Source organism: Elephantulus edwardii, unplaced genomic scaffold (genome assembly GCF_000299155.1).
Source record: "Elephantulus edwardii isolate Elephantulus edwardi_28Jun2011 unplaced genomic scaffold, EleEdw1.0 scaffold00138, whole genome shotgun sequence".
Taxonomy (NCBI): domain Eukaryota; kingdom Metazoa; phylum Chordata; class Mammalia; order Macroscelidea; family Macroscelididae; genus Elephantulus; species Elephantulus edwardii.
In genome coordinates this window covers 8,779,728-8,785,332 of record NW_006399888.1, presented here as the reverse complement: position 1 = coordinate 8,785,332, position 5,605 = coordinate 8,779,728, and the positions used below count along the sequence as shown (strand labels likewise).

The window sequence follows — 5,605 nt, the reverse complement described above, 5'->3', positions numbered from 1 at the left end:
GTGCTTTGCTGCAAACCCTCGGATTTGGGGCTTTTATAAACACCGGAGCGATTCCTCCGGCTCCATCTTACCACTCCATACTGCACAAGCACATCACCCTTGTTACAAATATGTATTTCGTTTTTCTCCCCTGAAGGAGTCGAATTTTTGATTGAGTCCTGGAGGCAGGGGGAGGGGAAGGCAGAGGAGGAAGTTGAGGGAAGGTGACAGCGATGGGGGAGGGGTGCTGGAGGCTGGCGATTCCCTCTGAGATTTGTTTTCACCCGGGTAGAGGGGCCAAAAGGGCTTCTGTGTCCACCCTCCCCAGTTCCATACATGGCCAGGCTACGTGGGCTGCTGTTTTTTTTATGAGCCATCTCTTCGTGTTATCAAGACAGCATCGGCGACTTGGGGTTCGCATTAAGGTGGCCAGCTCGGGGGGTTGGGGGCAGGCTCGCAGACGTGATTTTAAAGTACGTCAGAGCAATTAACGCTGCGAGATAGCAAACGGGTTGCAGGCCGGAGTGGGAAGGGTGGTTAACCCACGCAGTGTCGGCTCGCCGGAGTTGTTTACAGATGGCAACATCGATGAAGCTGTTGAGGGCTGGATTTGCCATCAGAGGCTGAGGCTTTGCACTGAGTGTCCCTTGCGGCACATACATGCCTTAGAGAGCCGTAGAATCGTCCAGACTTCCGGGGAAGGTGGAGGACCGCACTCAAGGACAGTCTGGACAGGACGCAAATCTGGAGGTTCATTTTGCGCAAACCCAGTTGAGGCTGCCTAGGGGGCCCTTTGATTTTCAGAGCAGGGTGTGGGCGAGTAAGACTGGCTCTGCTGGCCTGGAGAGATTACAAATCCTAATCATACAGCAGTAATCCTGACGGTCTTCCCTTGTGCATCAGGCGCGCGGGGACAGTGGGGGTTATGCAAATGGTGCCGCGGTGGCAGCCTCTGGGATGAGTCACAGGTGTTGGGGAGGTTGTTGCGGGGCCCTCGGCGGGGAGGGCCGGCTGGGGAGCGCGTAGGAGGTGGGGGACCTCGGCTGAGGAACTGTTTGTACTTTTCCGGGAAGGATGCGATTAGAAATCGTGTCTTGCAATGCTGAAACTTGATGGCCTCCTTTTTATAAAATTTTAAATTTTTATTTTATATTGGTTTGCTTACAAAGTTCGTATAGGCGATGGAAAATCCTTGCCTTACTTTGAAGAAACTAGAGCGAGGTCTAGAAAAACAAGGTGCGAGGAGCCCCTCTCTTCCCACTCTCCCGCTCTCCCCGCAACATAGCGTGGTAGCTGAAGGTGTTCTGAGAGCCACTTAAGTGAAGTTGTTGTTGTTAGGTGTAATCATAACAAGGCTTTTAAATGCAATTGACTCGGGGGCGGGGGGGGCAGAGAGACCTCAGCAAAGGAGGGAAGAAAAGCTGCAGAGAAAGACTGCGTTTAGAGGAAATACAGCTGTGAAGACTTAAATGAAAAACAGAAACCCAACCCCCAGTCAGTCCAGTGCGTTTCAATTCACAGAGACCCCGAAGAACAGAGTAGAACTGACCCACTGGGTTTCCAAGGCTGTGCGTGTTTCTGACGCTGACTGCGCCTTCTTTCTCTAGGGCAGCAGCTGGTGGAGTCAAATCCACTTTCAGGTAACAGCTCACCGCTTAATTCATTGTGCCCTTAGGACTTACTAGTGGATGCCTACAACTGAAATTGATAGAAGACAAGATTCTCTGGCCCAAAGGGTATTTTTGAAATATCAATCTAATAATTAACAAAGGCTGCTTGGATTTTATGATAGTTGGATATCTTTTTATTTATTAAAAAAGAAAAGCAAGTTGCTGAGATTTGTTTCTAAAAATTCCTATACTGCTTGGAAAAGTAGAGGATCAGTGAAAGCGATGAAGACCCTCACAGAGAGATTGACACAGTGGCTGGGGCCATGAACTTGACAGTGGAAGAGATTGTGAGGATGACTCAGGATAGGGCAAAGGTTTCCATCTATTATTCACAGGGTCAACAACAACAATACTGTAAACAACAACAAAAAATCTATAAGGTTCTTACATAATTCTTGTCACTAAAACTCTCTTAGTCATGAACTCTACATTATAAAGCAAGCTGGATTAGGATGTGGGATGTGGTGATGAATATGAAAATCCCTGATCGTTTGAATTGTTTCCAAAATGTGACACACAAAGACAACATGAAGAAGTCTGCAGGAGAAAATCTTGCAGTGGGGATAAACAAAATATGTGCATGCCCTCAGCTAAGAAGTCATCCAGGCAGAAAGTTTGCTGAAGGAAAGGAGGCGGCAGGGGATTTTCCAGATTGAAAAAAAAAAAGGAAAAAGGATCTACGTCAGTCACAGACTTATCGGGCCTATATGGGCTGAATGAAAGTCACCAGGAGAGGGCTGGCGTGGTGTCTGAGGCTTCAACTGCTGATGCCTCACACTGACATTTTTTAAAAGTACAGATAAGAGGAGTGCCAGGCTGATTCACAGCATCACAGAAAATACCACAGTTCCTAAAGGATTAGCTCGTGGTGGAGACAGCATTTTCCCTTCCCTTGTGTTTGGGTCAGATGTGATGCTGTCTGAAAAAGTTTTCATCTTGCTTCCGAAAGTAGCAGAACTTATTTGGGTAACATAAAATATTAGTTCCCTAAGGAGCTAAATTCCTACTAAAGATAACTGGAGAGTGCTGGATTCATTCTGAATATGATTTTGAGATCTTCCCCAGATTTTCTCATTCTTTGATGATGATAAAAAACAAAAGTCATCCTTGCCAGTAGGGACAGCCAGCAGATTCCTTTTACTTTGGATTCTACGAAGTCCTGAATCACACAAAGAAGGAACAGGATGAAAAATTTGCCTGAAAATGATTCAGCTGCCTGGATTTCTACAAAGAAGCAACACATTGAGAAACTAATGCTTAGGAACACTTATTCGATGAATAATGAGAAAATTACCTGCTCCCCTGGATAGGTATTTATGCTAATTCAGTCTCTGAAAAATCAGCTTTTCTGGTACAACGGGGCCTAAAGTATTCTTTCATTTGGAGTAGCTCCAGATCCAAGGTATTTGTCTTGTATTCTTTGAATGGCAATGGGCAAGATTTACAGTTGACTTAATAATTACAGGCCTCATAAGGAATGATAACAATAAGAGCTTTTCAAGAATACTATATATCTTCCGAAGTTAATTTGGAAGTAATTCAACACCAGCCAAACTCAGATTCTCTCCTTCCCCTGGCAATGTCGTCTTTGGGAACATGACTAAATTTCTGACAACCCCTTTCAAGACAGCCAGGGCACAAGAACAGACTGTTCAACAGGTCAACTGTTTTCATTCCTTGCTTTATTTTCCATGTGGTTTATTTACCACTTTCTATGTTCTTCAGGCCTATACTCCAGTCCCCAGCCCACATTTTGGTTGGAGTGACATAGTAATACCTTAGGAAATCTTAAACGCTGCCTAGCTAAACCCTCCAGGCTGTTTTTATTCCCTAAAGCCTCTGAGGTAGGACATATCTTGTGAGAAGCAGAAATAGAAACAGAAATATTGGTTTCTGTTTCTGGCTTGTAACGTTGGGGGTGGGGGGTGGGGGAATAGGACTGCACACCCAGAATTTAAATAACATTTTGTTCTTTACTCAGAACAGCGTTGTAGGAATTAAGGGAGGCAGAGCTCGCCAGGCAGAGGCTTCTTCAGTCTATTTCAATTACAGGCTCTTTTCTACCTGGATGCCCTTTAGGACCCCTTCCCCATTTGTCAGACACACCCTAGTGTCACGTGGCAGGAAATGGTCTCTTGATTATTAGTAGCAGAGAGGAGAGGGGCAATGATAATCAAAATTGGCTACCATTAAAATGGCTTCTTGAAAGGAGTCATAGTACTTTTTTTAAACAAATCTCTTCAGAATCTTACTAGTCTTGCTCCTTGGTTTTCTTGTATGTAAACTGGGCATATTATTATACCCAAGTCACAGAGAAAATGTTGTTGTTGTTGTTGTTGTTGTTATGTGCCGTCGAGTCGCTTGGAACTCTCATAGCGACCCTATGTACAACAGCCCTAAACTCTGCTCTGTCCTGTGCCAATCGCACTGTCTCTGACACTCCCATCCCGATTATCCCAGTCACTGAATCAATCCACCTCATAGAAGGCCTTCCCCTCCTGCGCCGTCCCTCCACCCTACCAAGCATGATGTCCCTCTCCAAGGACTGGTCTCTCCTCACAACATGTCCAAAGTATGTTAGACGGAGCCTCAGAATCCTTGCCTCCAAGGAGCCACCCGGTTTAACTCTTTCCAGGACGAATCTGTTTGTTTTCCTAGCAGTCCATGGTATTCTCAATACTCTTCTCCAGCACCACAGCTCAAAGGCATCAATTCTCCTTCTATCCTCCTTGGTCATTGTCCAACTCTCTGATGCATAACAAGTGATTGTGAAGACCATGGCCTGTATCAAATGCACCTTAGTCTCCAGAGAGACACCATTGCTCTTCAGTACTTTGGAGAGGTCCCTAACAGCAGACTTTCCCACGGCAATGTGCCTTTTAATTTCCTGGCTACTGGTGCCAAGAGTGTTGACTGTGGAGCCAAGCAGACTAAAGCTGTGTACAATCTCAATCTCCTCACCATCCATCTTGATGCTGCCAACTGGTCCAGTGGTGAGAATCTTTGTCTTCTTGACATTGAGCCTCAATCCATATTGGAGGCTGCAGTTCTTGACCCTCTGCAGCAGGTACTTCAGGTCCTCTTCAGTGTTTCAGCAAGCAGGGTTGTGTCATCTGCATAACGCAGATTGTTGATAAATCGTCCACCTATCTTGACCTCACACAGAGAAAATGTAAGCACCTAATAATAAAATTATCTCCAACACGCATTGATGGTTTTGTGATGTGAAAAATTAACAACTCAGAACACAGGCAGATTGCATGTTGTTTTTGTTGTTATGTGCCATCAAGTTGCCTGCAACTCTTAGTGACTCTATGTACAACGGCACTGAAGCTTGCCCTATCCTGAGCCAATCTCGTTGACTGACACATCTGCCCCTATTGGCCTAGGTACTGTATCAATCCATCTCGTTCAGGCTCTTCCTCTCCTGTATTGTCCCTCCACCCTTCCAAGCATGGTGTCCTTCTCCAAGGATTCGCTCTTTTAGTCATGTGCCTAAAGTATGTGAGATGGAACTTCAAAATCCTAGCCTTCAAGGAGAAACTTGGTTTCACCCTCTTCAAGACAGACCTATTTATCTGTTTATTTTCTTGACAGTCCATGGTTCATAGACAACTTTAAAGTTGGGCTACATAATTTTATTGAGTGAATCGGTGTGCTGAGTAATTAGGATTTTCAGAACATTTACTTAATAAATTTATTGGGAATTTGGAACAAAACAGTTTGATTAGGTGGTGTTCTTGTCAGAGTGCATAAATCTTGTAAGAAAGCAGCGTGTAAGAAAAATAGAAATCTAGCTAAAATAATAGCCAAATCAGTCAGTCACAGTTGTAAGATCTCTGGAGTCTTAGGAACAGGACGTGTTCATTAATCTATTACTTTCTAAAAGAATAAGTTTTAAATATTTGGGTGAGCTTAATCACCTAACTAAAATAATAAAATAATATGGAATTAGG

General features: G+C 44.5%; 1 pseudogene; it reads right to left on the bottom strand.

The window, feature by feature from the left end:
• Nucleotides 1–841: 841 nt before the first annotated feature.
• The window catches only part of LOC102873948, a 64,926-nt pseudogene continuing 60,162 nt past the window's right edge, over nucleotides 842–5,605 (bottom strand).